This window comes from Macrotis lagotis, chromosome 3, assembly GCF_037893015.1.
Source record: "Macrotis lagotis isolate mMagLag1 chromosome 3, bilby.v1.9.chrom.fasta, whole genome shotgun sequence".
NCBI classification, from domain to species: domain Eukaryota; kingdom Metazoa; phylum Chordata; class Mammalia; order Peramelemorphia; family Peramelidae; genus Macrotis; species Macrotis lagotis.
Genome location: NC_133660.1, coordinates 67220473 through 67234687, shown reverse-complemented (window position 1 = coordinate 67234687; position 14215 = coordinate 67220473). Strand labels below are relative to the sequence as shown.

The window sequence follows — 14215 nt, the reverse complement described above, 5'->3', positions numbered from 1 at the left end:
CCTGGGTTCTAAGTGACTGGGATTTTTAATGTCCAAAGATCACCAGAAACTGTGAAAGGAAAATCCAGAGATGATTTTGTTCTAGGCCTATTCCATTTTGACTTGGGGGTGGGTAGATAAGAAAGCCAGGACTGCTCATGTAGACTAATGAGATCCTGGGAGCAACATTGTCTTCTTTTAGGTAAAACTCCTCATGTTGAAGGTGGCAGTGAAGAAACTGAGTCAGGGAAATGCTGATCGTATCATACTGGGCTCCTACTTAAAACTTTTTCAATTCAGTGGGAGAGAACTCATTTTTGTAGCCTTTGAGAACTAAATTTGGGATAGGATGTGAGACCAAGTAGATGGTATAGAAGATAGGGCCCTGGACTTGAAATTTGGAAAATGTGAGTTTGAATTCTATCTCAAAACTTACTAATTGTGTAGATTTGTGTAACAAAACCTTGTAACCTCAGTTTCCTCATCTGTAAAATGGGGGTAACAAGAGTTTCCATTTCATAAGGTTGTTGGGAGGATTAGTTGAGACAATCTCTGTAAATTGCCATGTAAAATCTTCAAGAATGGCACAGGCTAGCTAGTATTAAATAATGAATCTGAACTTTATTTAGCAGGCCATGAGGACCCATCCATCAAAGGTTTTTGAGCAGTAATGGTGGTATAGAATGAGTGCTATTTGGGAAGCAGAGAATTTGTTCACAGAAAGATTCTATTTATCCTAAATGTGTCTTATGCTTTCCCACCACAATTCTTTAAGATCTTTAACACTGGGTGGCTAGGTGTGCAGTGGATAGAGCATTGGCCTTGGAGTCAGGAGTTCAAATCTGGCCTCAGACACTTAATAATTACCTAGCTGTGTGGCCTTGGGTAAGCCACTTAACCCCATTTGCCTTGCAAAAACCTAAAAGATCCTTAACACTGAGATCTTTAGGAGATGGCGACAATGTAACTTATTCCCACTGTGCATATCCTTTTTATTGCTTTTATAATTTTCCACTCAATTTTTGCATATCCATGAATGTGTTTGTTTCTTTGTTAATATGACAACCAAAAGGTTCCTTTTTCCTGTGTCAAATACTCCATTTGCCATTCTGGGACAGTGGTTATAATTCATGTTCCTGTGCAAATGAAAACCTGTTTGACAGGTAAGCACCTAGAGTCATGTTGCTAAGGGTATGGTTTCCAAGTGTTGCTCTATGAATCCCAGGAGAATGTCTTGGGGTTGACAAGAGAGGGTTGAGAGTAGTTTTTCCGTTGCAGGGTGAACTGATATAAGTTTCTGACTTCTCAAGCTCAAAGGAGAGAATTGCAGATGATAACTTCCACCAGCATTGGGTTTCATCTTTATTTCATTAGCCTAATTATGTTTATTGGATGAGCCTTTTAGAAAGCAAAACCCCTTTCTAATATTTCTGTCAGATTTAATCTCACAGAGAGAAATATGTTCTAGTCACCAGCAGCATTCTTTTTAATCTTTTCAAGTTGCGAGCAGACAATCATGCTTTAGGAATAGACTATCATGCTCCAAGAGCAATAGATGATGAAGTCTGAGCATATGTGATTGGGGCTTCATGTTGCAATGAAATAAAACTCGCACAAGGTAATCTTCCACATATTGAATGACATGCTCAGCCATTACTCTGCTGCATGCTAATTAGGGATAAATGATAAACAGACTTTAAAATGACTGACGGCATTGTTTTTACAAAACTCAACCTTAATTTCTATAGTTTTTAAAGCAGAGTATATCAGAGTTGGAAGGAACCATTTAATACATCTTGACCAATAATCCCCTCCATGACATCCCTAGCAAGATCTCATTAAACCTCTGTTTGTAAATCTCTTGGGATGGGGACCACATTATTTTCTGAGAATTCCTATTTCACTTTTGGACAACCTTAATTGTCAGAAAATTTTTCCATCTATTGAACTTCAATTTGCCTCTCTGGAACTTCTATCCATTGTTTCTCTGCTGTCCTTTGAGACCAAGTAAAATGAATACCTTGTCTATATGATAGTTTAGCACATATTTGAAGACAACTATCATACTGTCCTTCCCACCCCCTAAGTTTTTTCTTCTCCAGATCAAATATTCCTAGTTTCTTTCACCAATCTCTTCTCATTCCAGTCTCCTCCCTATCCTGTTCATCTTTTTTATTATGTGGTTGCTAGAACTGAAAATAGCCCTCTGGATACATTTTGATCAGGTGAGTATGTAACAAAACATGCTTCATTAAAACACCCAAAGATCATATTTCCTTCCTTCCTTCCTTCCTTCCTTTCTCTTTTTGGCTACCATGTTTCATGTTGATATATTAAGCTTGCAATTAACTATAAATCTTTTACTTATAAAATGTTGTCTAATGTTCACCAATTAAAGACATGATGTTTACACTTAATCCTATTATTATTATCATATTATTACATCACATTAAAATATTGGTGTTTTTCTAGAAATTAAATCAATATTCCAAGTTTTCCCCCTAATACCATTTATGGCTATAATCCTTCCCTCACCTAGATACTAATACATATTACAAGCATTCTTTATCCAGTCTTTAAAAGCCTGAGTCATTTCTATCTTCCTCTCTCTAACACACACACACACACACACACACACACACACACACACACACAAACGACTTCTTAGATTTCCTTGGCTTCCCTTCCCCCCAATCATATTCTTTTCCCACTTTATTTTCAGATTCTTGACTAGCAGTAGGAATTCCAAGTGAGAACATCAGTCATTCAGTCAATAAATGTTAATTAAGCACTTACCATAGACTTAACACCAGTAATACAAAGAAAGAAAAGTAAAACACAACATTCCTGGATTAGGATGTATCTGAAATTTTCTGGTAAATATTTAACAAGTGGCTCTCTGCAAAGGTACACATGACACATTTTTTTAAAGTTCATTAATATTTTCACTTCTTAATGCTTGAAAATCAGCAAAACAATGAATTCAGTCCTTAGTTGTAACATTTGTCAGCTTCAAAAGTATAGATGTTTGCTGAAAATTTAACAACCAGATTTTGAGAGACATTCTGAGCCAGCTCTAGCCATGGTTTCTCTCCTAGGGAAAAGATAGATTTGGAGAAATTTTTTGTGGCAAGTAGTGTGAAATCAGGTGTGAAAGTAGGTTGGTGCCAGATCCTGAGGGGACAGTATATGCTGTCTGGGTACTCTGCTTCAGTTAGGCTGGTTCGCCTGCCTTGTGGGTGGCAGTTGAAAGTGATGGATGGCTCCTTCATAGGAGAGGATTCCCTAGATGTTAGCTGTGAAGGCTAAACTGGAAGGACTGAGTTTCAGTCCTTTCTGCCTATCTACCTATTGGCAGCTGGGCTGGTGTTGTGGCTGATTGTACTGAGGAATCTAGGCCCTTTGTTCACAAAGTTTCTCCCATCAATGATCTAGTGGGGCTGTGGTTCCTAAGGCTCTTATTCTTAGCAGTCTGGGCTGAGGGGAGATGGTAGTCAAAATCATGGTGGTAGTTTGGCACATTCTGAATTCTTTCTCTTTCCTGAGTGCCTTTTTCTATTTCAGCTAGAAAAACAAGCTGGCAGTCAACAATTCTGGATTTCTATATTAATCACTAACATCAGATACTGTTAAAAAAAAAGTGGATTATTGTTGTTGTGCTGACCTTTTGTTGTAAGAAAAAGATAATGAAATGCTAGCTAATTAAATAATTAATTGAATTTTCAAATAGCAAATACACACGAATGTCAATCAAAAAATTAGTCAGTTGGGACCAGGATAAACTACATAGGGTAAGCTATTATCACACTGCTTGACTTGAGCTCTATTGAAAAACCATCAAAATGTGTATATACAAATATAGCAGAGAAAAGCATGGTGAGCATTCATACGTGCTTCCTGGGGCATTCAGAGCATCCATTGATGTTTGTTTATTGCAGTGAAAACATTAAAGATTGAACTTTCTTTACACCATTACCCTGGCTATCGTGATGGTTGCTTGAGTCTTACCTACTCCTACTCTTGGAAAAGGAGAAGGAGTTAATTGGAGGGAATGTATACAGCAAAGTCACTTAGATTAAAATCAAGAATATAAAATGTCATAGACAAGCTTGCGAAAGAGTTGTCAGGCTTGCTCTAATTTCTGGCACCATGACTGTCCTGCAAGATTTTGAACCTTGAGTAAGACTGAGCTGTTGTGATTTGTGTATATTTGAACACAACTGATTCTGCTTATTAGGTAAAGCAGAATACTTCAGTGTCTGGGAAAGGTGTAGAGCTCATCTTTACTAATGCTGTTGTTGCTATTAAAAACTGTATACTGGGGCAGCTACATGGCACAGTGGATAGAGCACCGGCCCTGGAGTCAGGAGGACCTGAGTTCAAATTCAACCTCGTATGATCTTGGGCAAGTCACTTAATCCCATTTTCTTGCAAAAAAATAAAAAAAAATTGTACACTTGCTCTTCTCAATTACATTTAGTTCCGTGGAAATATTTATTGCCTTTTAAATTGTTTATTTAATTTTTAATTTATGGAATAAAAAAGCATTTACATAGCATAATTTTAAAAAGATGATTGCACACGAAGCTACAAATCTGTTATGTATAACTTGCTATTCCTTTTAAAATATAATAAAACTATGCAAATTTCTTTTTTCTTTACCCCTCTTTCACCCTAGAGATTGTTACCATCAAACACAAATATGTATATGCATGGGAAATCATTCTATACTTACTTTTATTTATCAGTTCTTTGTATGCAGATAGCATATTCCTTCATATATCCAGATTGTTATTAATATAGTGAGCAAAACAGTTATAAAGGACTCTACATGTTAAAAGCTATATTATTAAAAAAATATTCCCCATTTACCTCTCTAATCAGATGCAGTTGGTTAGTAATTTTCCTCATGTTCTTACTTCTCTGGTGAAGAAATTTTCCAGAATTGGCCTGAAATCCTATAGCAGAGCCAAGATAAGAATTACAGCTTGACATTCTTCAGAGAAATCTGGACAAAGCAGAGACACCTCTGCAATCATTTGTAAGTATCCAGTTGCTTATTGAATTCAATTGCAAAGGAGAATTCTCTTTTTATTTAGTTAGCAAATTTGTTTGTGTACTTTTAGATGAGAATACTGTTCAGTTTTCTTCTAAATGGAGCCAGTGCTTATTTAAGAACACATGGAACTTTATTTCCCACCCTTGGATTTGAGAACAGATCATCAAGCATTGTTATCTAGTTGTTCCCTACCTAGTTGTCTCATCTTCCTCCAAGAGTTTGTAAAAACCATGACACTTGAAGTCCAAATATATATTTGCAATATTTGAAGAGCCAGATTTACTGAAGTCCCTTAATGAGTGCTTGGTGCCTTGACTAGATTTAGAATTTATTGCATTTTGTAGATTTTTGACCTGACCCGATTGACATTATAGCCAAATTGTGGACATCTATCCAGGGAGACTGTAGCAATGATGCCATCTTAGAACTATAAGGGACCTGAGAGATGAAATATCTTGTCCAATTCCTTTATCTCTATTGAGAAAACTGAGTCCTATACAAAGATACTATGAGTTTCTCAGGATCATATAGTTTATGAATAGCAGAGAAAGGACTATAATTGAGGCCTCCTAAGTCCTATTCCTGTTTCAGCTGTTTCAACTTGACTATATAAGACCACAGCACTTAGAGTGGAACCCAAACCAGATTAAAATGTAATTGGTAAATTGTTAACAAAATATATAAAAATATAATGCAATATAGATAATATACTTTAAAACTAAATCAAAATGTGACATTCAGGATCTTTACATACAGATTAGTGGTGAGGTTTCTATTTGTGCTCAATAACTTGATGTCTTTTCAAGAAAATTCTCATTTTTAATCCCATGGTTACTTTTCATTGTTCTCTAGATTAAAGCAATGAAATGGACAAACTATAGAACTCATTCATCAGTGTCTGTATTTATATGCACAAAAAATAATAGATATGTATTTATAGCCCCAATGATCTTACCTTTGTAATCAAGAAAAGACCTTATTAAATGACTCTCTGGATTGTGGAAAGAGGAAAGTTCACGTGGAATGTGACCAAAAAACTGCTCATATATGAGAGATATAATTGACTACAATATCAAGAAAATCCTATTGCCCCGTGTGTTTCTCTCTCCCTCTGAACACACACACACACACACACACACACACACACACACACACACACTATCATCCATTCATCCATCCCATCTCTCTGTCTCTCTCTGTCTGTCTCTCTGTCTCTCTCTCTCTCACTCTCTTTCTTTATATATTTGCATTACCTGCCCAAGATATACTTAGAGCTAAATATATGAACATATTTGTAAACTTTTATATTTGTGTAAATATAGGCACACACAAATATATATTTATGTATATATACATATATGTATGTGTGTCCATATGCGTATATGTGCATATAACATTATCAAAGTCATTTTATCTGTTTGAATGTAGAGAACATAACTTTTCTTTAAATAGGTTGGAAATAATCTTCCCTAAAGTTATGATCACAATTATAAAGAGAATGAGTGAAATGTTTGAGAATAAAAAGATTAGGACAACCCTTAAACTTCATGTAGCACCTTTAAAAAAAATCCTTAACTCGATTATATTCTAAATAGCAATAGAAAGGAAAGAAGGTAAGTAAAAATTAAATTGCAGTGAAATTTCTAGTAGCTATTGAAAATAGTACCATCAAATAGTACTAATGGGGTTGAGCACATACACATAGGCATATCTTGAGCATATCTTACAAATAAAAGAAACTTTCACTAGATTTAAATAGAAGGAAGAGATATGCTGCATTGTTTGGGAAATAACAAAGTTATTTTTAGTGACCCCATGTTTTCTCTTGAAACAGAGGCCCCTATTTTAAACAACATAATCTTTTGGTGACACAGTATATCTACAAGATATGGAATGAAACATTTTCTAAAAAACTGAAGTAGAGGGTAACCTGGAGTGCAATGACAAGGCACATGGTGGGTATGAGCAGGTTTCAATATGTTACAAAGATATAAATTTATAGGGAAGACACTCTAAGAGATTTTTATCAATTAAATATGTGATTTATAAAAATGATATTGTCATATGGCAAGAATGATGGATGATAGATATTCTGTATCCCCCAATGGCACCCTTGTGTTACCAAGAGGTCTCAAGGACTGCCTCCAAGGGTGAAACTCTTGTGGCACATTCATGGCAGGACATGAATAAGAATCATACATACTACACAGACAAACATGGATGAACTGTGATCTGTATCACTGAAAAAAAGGCACATCTGTGATATCCAAGATCCATTGGATTTCGAAAGTACTTTCTTCTTGCTCTTTGTAGAATTCTTATTTAGATAGAATGAATCCATTATATAGTTCCTACTATTGGATGGATTGTATGCAATGAGGAAAATACACCTATAGTGTAGAAAAGATTAGCCATGTGATAATTGTCTCATAGGAGAGCAGGAGATATAAATTCATATGGGACATAATAAGCATATATTCATATCTATAAGTTATAAGTATACATCAAAAAATCACTCTAATGCTTATAAAGTACATAAGCAAATTTTTTGTGAACAAATGATAAAAATTAAACATGGCAGCATAGTGTAGTAGAAGTAAGACTTAATAGGTATCTGTTTCTCATTTATGTACTATGAATTGATTGGATTAGATGATTTCTCCAAAATCAATTTTTGAAAGATTTCATTTATTTCATTTTACAATTTCCCTCCCATTCTTGCTTCCCTCCCCCCACCCCCCACAGAAGGCATTCTGTTAGTCTTTACATTGGTTTCTTGTTATACGTTGATCTCAGTTGAATGTGATGAGAGAGAAATCATATTCTTTTTTTTTTAGGTTTTTTTTTTGCAAGGCAAATGGGGTTAAGTGGCTTGCCCAAGGCCACACAGCTAGGTAATCATTAAGTGTCTGAGACCGGATTTGAACCCAGGTACTCCTGACTCCAAGGCCGGTGCTTTATCCACTGCGCCACCTAGCTGCCCCATGAGAAATCATATTCTTAAGGAAGAAAAATAAAATATGAGATAGTAAAATTACATAATAAGATAACAGGTTTTTTTTTCTAATTTGAAGGTAATTGTCTTTGGTTTTTTGTTCAAAGTCCATCTAGATACAGATGGTATTCTCCATTGTAGATAGCCCAAAATTGTCCCTGGTTGTTATACTGATGGAATGAGCAAGTCCATCAAGGTTGATCATCGCCCCCAAGTTGCTGTTAGGGTGTACAATGCTTTTCTGGTTCTGCTCATCTCACTCAGCATCAGTTCATGCAAATCCTTACAGGCTTCCTTGAATTCCCATCCCTCCTGGTTTCTAATAGAACAATAGTGTTCCATCACATACGTATACCACAGTTTGTTAAGCCATTCCCCAAATGAAGGACATTCACTTAATTTCCTATTCCAAAAATCATTTTTGATGAAGAAACTGGGACTTAGTTTGTTTAAGCTAAGGGTCACGCAATTTTTAAGTTGCAGAATCAAGAATTTAACTGATTTTCTGTATCTAAAAATTTTAAAGAGCTGAGGTGATCTTTTAGTTGTCTATGGGTTCTTTGAGAAACTTAGGGCTAGGATTTCTGATCTTGCTTCTGAAAAAAGACCTCAGTTACATTTCTCAATCTCTATAGATTTGATTTCTTCATCTACAAAATGGAGGATGGAAAAAAATAACCAATCCCTGATGATTCTTACTCAATTTCTGTAATAAATAAGAATCTTAAATTATAGTTGAAAGCTCTGCTAAATGTAAAGTGCTTTATGGATATGAATTATAATCATAATAATTATAATGATCAAATTCACAAGTAATGTGACTAAATGCAATAGATTTCAGAAAAGATTGTAGTTGTACATAGAGAAAAAAAAGGGAGAGACACTTTTCCCATGCAGACAAAAGAGTAAATAATGAGAATATAGGGAAAGTTATTTGTTATGGGATCAAGAATAAGTAATGTGCCAAGGGAGCAGAAACCACAAAGATTATTCTATAAAATACTGTCAGACAAGCTGACTTGGCAGCTCATTACTAATGGTGCTATGGTGCACATCTGCTTACAATGGAAGATATACATATTGTGCAACCAACAGTTTCAGGCATGTTACAAAGAAGGTTTGATTCTCAAATTATTCATGTTTGGAGAACATCTGCTCCTGCTGCAGCTTTGCATGGCTTGTTTTTGGTCAAGCCATCTCATTTCTACCCTTCCCAGCTATGGCAAAGAGTTAAAACATTGTCAAAGGATGGGAGGATAACCTCAAGGTTCCTCCATGACTCTATACATAGGAAGAAGGCCCCTCCCTAATCTCCCCTTGGGCAGCCTTCTCTCATCTAAGGCATGGTTAAACTTTCATTGCTGTGGCTGCTTCCAAAGCAACATCACTCAGTCCTTTATGACCTTGATTGTGTAGGCTATTGATGGATGAACTCTTTTGTTTATTTCTCTGGGAAATTCAAAGGATATTTGGGGAGGTGAGTAAGGAGAAAAACTTTCTTTACTTCAACAATCAATGAACATAAATATTAAAATACTAAAGACTTTCATGGGATCATGAAAGGGTTGTGGCTTTAGAACCAGAAGAGCCTTCTGAAGATAACTGGCTCATCACCTTTTTAATTTTTATAAATAATACTTATGATAGTGCATTTATGTTTACATAAATATGTATTTTCATTTATACAGTGAGAAAAGCAATAAAGAGGAATGGAGGGGGCGGAGCCAAGATGGCGACAAGAAGGGATCAAGTCTTAGGAGCTCTCTGATAAAATTCATCAGCTAAGGACTCTAACTAAACTTTCAAGAGACAGAACCCACAAAGGGACCCAGTGAGGCAGTTCTCCTACTCAAGGTAACGTGGAAAAGAGCAAAAAGGCTCTGCTCCCTGGGTCAAAGGGGTTGACGGCCAGAGGGGTAGCCCAGAAGAGCAAAAAAACTTCAACCTCCTGGAGGCAGCCCCAGGGCGCTGGAAGTCTCAGCTCACAGCAGCGGGGGAGTCTCCTGAGCTGCACCCCGAGGAACACTGGGCACAAAGTGGGGGAACAGCGGGGGACCTCTGCCAGAGCTAGCACATGGAGCCCAGACCTCAGGGCACACAGCAAGCAGCATGGTCTTTCCCCAGCCCTGATCCAGGAAACAGAAGCAGGTGGAGCCAGTAAGCAGGAGCCTCCAGGGCATGAGCCCATTGAGCTGAGGGAGGGGAGTGAAGAGAGACTGTAGAGCTCAGTCCTCTGCCTCTGGAACAGGACTCTGGGGCTCTGACCACATTCAGATCCTGATCCCAGTCTAGGCCCCCCCATAGAACAGCAGGGCCCCCCCTCACCTCAACCTCGTGGCAGAGGGAGGTGCTTATGGTCATTCACAGACCAGGAGGGAGGACAGAGCCTCACACACTGAGACCCTTGTGGGAGTGTCCCAAAAGCTCAGGAAGCACCCCCAAACCAGGCCCAGGCTGGGAAAATGAGCAAGCAAAGAAACAAAAGGAAGACTATTGAGAAATATTTTGCTCATGATGAGGAAGCACAAGCTCCTGCATCTAAAGACTCCAAGAAAAACAGAAATTATGCTCAGGCTAGGACAGAGCTCAAAAAAGACTTTGAAAATCAAATGAGGGAGTTGGAAGAAAAACTGGGAAAAGAAAGGAGAGAGATGCAGGAAAAACATGAAAATGAAGTCAGCAGCTTAGTCAAGGAAATCCAAAAAAATGCTGCAGAAAATAGCATGCTAAAAACAGCTTAGGTCAAATGGATAAAACAGTTCAAAAAAGTTATTGAGGAGAAGAATGCTTTAAAAAGCAAAATTGGCCAGATGGAAAAAGAGATAAGAAAACTCTGAGGAGAACAAATCCTTCAGACAAAGAATAGAATTCAGGGAGATTGATGAATTTAACAGAAATCAGGAATCAATACTTCAAAACAAAAAAAATGAAAAATTAGAAGAAAATGTGAAATATCTCATTGAAAAAACAACTGATATGGAAAACAGACTTAGGAAAGATAATTTAAAAATTATTGGAATACCTGAGTCATGATCAGGAAAAGAGCCTTGACATCATTTTCAAAGAATTACTACAGGAAAATTGCCCTGATATTCTAGAAGCAGAGGGCAAAATAGAAATGGAGAGAATCTACCGATCCCCCAGAGAAAGAGATCCCAAAAAACCAACCCCTAGGAATATTATAGCCAAGTTCCAGAACTCCCAAGTCAAAGAGAAAATATTACAAGCAGCCAGAAGGACACAGTTCAAATAGCATGGAGCTGCAGTCAGGATCACACAGGACTTAGCAGCAACTACACTGGAAGCTCGTAGGGCTTGGAATACAATATACCGGAAGTCAAAAGAGCTTAGAATGCAGCCAAGAATGAACTACCCAGCAAGGTTGAATGTCCTCTTCCAGGGAAAAAAGATGGACTTTCAATGAACCAGGGGAATTTCAAATGTTCCTGTTGGAATGGCCAGAGCTGAACAGAAGGTTTGATCTTCAGATACAGGACTCGGGTGAAGCATAGAGACTGGAGGATGATGATGAACTGCATGTATTGCTGCATAGAAAAAATGACACCGATAATACTCATATGAACCTTCTCAGTTAATAGAGCCGGTAGAGAGAGCTTTTATAGTTGAAGCACAGGAGAAAGCTGAATTCGAAGATAAAATATGGTGTAAAAATGGAGTCAATAGAAAAAAAGGGAAATGGAATGGGAGAAAGCAAAAGGAGAGGGGGAATAGTCCAAGATATTTCACATAAGATTTTTTTTATTACAATGAGCTACTGCAATGATATGGAAGTGGGGAGGCAAGGGGGAATGAGTGAATCTTTGTTCTTATCAGAGATGGCTAGGAGAGGAAACCGCATGTATACTCAATGGGGTATAGACATCTGGAGTAAGAAGGAGCGGGGAGCAGGGGGAAGGGGTGGGGATGTGAATAAAGGAGGAGAGGATGGACCATGGGGGGAGAGTGGCCAGATATAGCACATTTTCTTTCTTACTTCTTGCAAGGGGCTGGGATTGGAAGGCCTGCCCAGGACCACAGGGCCAGGTGGATTCTGGGCCTAAGGGGTGGTATGGGGGCTCAGGGCTTCTTGGCCCCAGGACCAGGGATCTTTCTGCTGCACCACTCAGCGACCCTACAGCAGAGTCAGAGTGAAAGGAGAGAGAAAATAGAGTACATGGTAGTGGAGAAATAAGAAAGGAGGGAGTTGCGATCAACAATGGCAACGGTGGAAAAATATGGAAATAACTTTTGTGATGGACTTATCATAAAGAATGAGATCCACCCATGACAGAGTTGTTGGTGTTGGAACAAAGACTCAAGCACATTTTTTGTTATTATTATTTGGGGGAGGGTGCAGGGCAAGTGGGGCTGGATGGCCTGCCTGGGGTCACATAGCGGGTGATCTTTTGGTGTCTGGGGCCGGATTTGGACCCAGGTGCTCCTGGATCAAGGGCCAATGCTCTGTCCACCACCCAGCCACCCCTACTGTTATTACTATTTTATTTTATTTTGGGTCTTTTTTTTCTTTCTTTTTTTTTTGGTTTTTGCAGGGCAGTGGGGATCGGGTGGCTTGCATGTCACACGGCTGGGTGATTGTTGGGTTTACAAGGCTGGATATGGACTCGGGTGCTCGTGGCTCCAGGGCTGGTGTTTCGTCCATTGTGCCTCCTGGCCATACCTACAATTATTACTATTTCTTTTTATTTTAATTTTTTTCTCTCCCCTTTACTTTTTTCGCCCAAGCAAGTCTATCTATATTCATGGGGGAGGAGGGGTATTTTGTTTACTTGTAAACAAGAATATTTTATTAATGTAAAAAAACATTTGTACAAAATTAGAATAAAAAATAAATTAAAAAAAATAAAAAATAAATCCAGTTCACTTGCAAAAAAAAAAAGGAATGGAGAGGAGGGGGGAAGAGACAGTGAGAGAGACAGAGACAGAGAGACAGAGAAAGAGCATTTTGAGGTGTGTAAAGAGTTTTACATATCCTCAAGAACTCTGTGAAATAGGTACTATGATTAACCCTATTTTAATGAAGAAGAAACTGAGGCAGAGTTTAACTAACTGAGGTGCCCAGGGTCAGTTGACTATTATTTGACATAGAATTTGAATTCAGCTTTTCTGGACTCAAAGTTCAGTCATCCTGTATCTGGATATCACTTCACTATCCCTATAAAGATACTGAAGCTCAAAGAAATGGTGACTGGTTCACATGTGGCAGAATTAAGATCTGAACTCACATTTTCTGGCTTCAGATTCTGTCCTGTCATGTTAAGGGAGAAACAGAATGTTATATTTGTTCATCAAGACTTTTGTTCAATATACACTCAATAGAATATAGAAATTTATCTTCCCTTAGAGGGAAATAGGAGAGGAAAGGGATAGAAGGAAGGGGACAAGGGGTAAGGAAGGGTTGTGTGGATGATAAAAAAGAGGGAAAATCATAGGATAGGGTAGATGCAACACACTTTCGAGGAAGGACAGGATGAAAGGAGAGAGAGAATAGAAACAAGAAGGAAAGGTGGGAAAAAAATTTTGAAGCAATTTCTCTGATGGTGTCTTAACATAGACTGAAGCATACTTTCTTTAGCCTCACTTTATTTTTCTTGAGATTTCTCTTTGTGTATGAGTGGGTGTGTGTGTGGGGATTATGTTTGCTTTTACAACATGGATATTGTCTTTCATGGCTACACATTTTTAACCTACACTAAGTAACTCTCAATGGAGGGAGTAGGACGGGAGGAAACTTAAGGTTTTGGAGTAAATGTTGACACTTGCTTTTGCATGTAACTGGGGTAAAAAAATTTAAATAATAAAAGACTTTAATACAATTTTCCAAACATCTAGGTATTTTCTGTGTATATCATGATACTGTATTGCCTAAGTATTTTTTTTAATCAGTTTCTGTGGACCCATCACCTAGAAGAGCTTCTCTGACCTAAAAGGACAGAAATACACATCCATTGCAGGAACTGTGCTTAGAACCTTCCTATTTTGGTGGAACCAGCCAAGGCCTGTACGCTTGCTGACATAGTCTCTGAGCCTTCAGGATTCTCTTCCTCTTCCACATGATGGAAACCACACTATGGTTTTAAAGTAGGATTTCAATGTAGTTGACATTTCCATTACCTTAAAAATGCTTATGAGGAAGCTGAATGCAGCTAACTGCTTCTTAATGA

General features: G+C 37.8%; 1 long non-coding RNA gene across 1 annotated transcript in view; it reads left to right on the top strand.

The window, feature by feature from the left end:
• The window catches only part of LOC141516118 (uncharacterized), a 72898-nt gene extending 61001 nt beyond the window's left edge, over nt 1–11897 (top strand). Inside the window, exons 2-4 of the long non-coding RNA XR_012476614.1 lie at nt 2126–2204; nt 4912–5020; nt 9722–11897. This is a non-coding gene — a long non-coding RNA (uncharacterized LOC141516118). The remainder of the gene's footprint in view (nt 1–2125; nt 2205–4911; nt 5021–9721) is intronic.
• The last annotated feature ends 2318 nt before the right edge of the window (nt 11898–14215 follow it).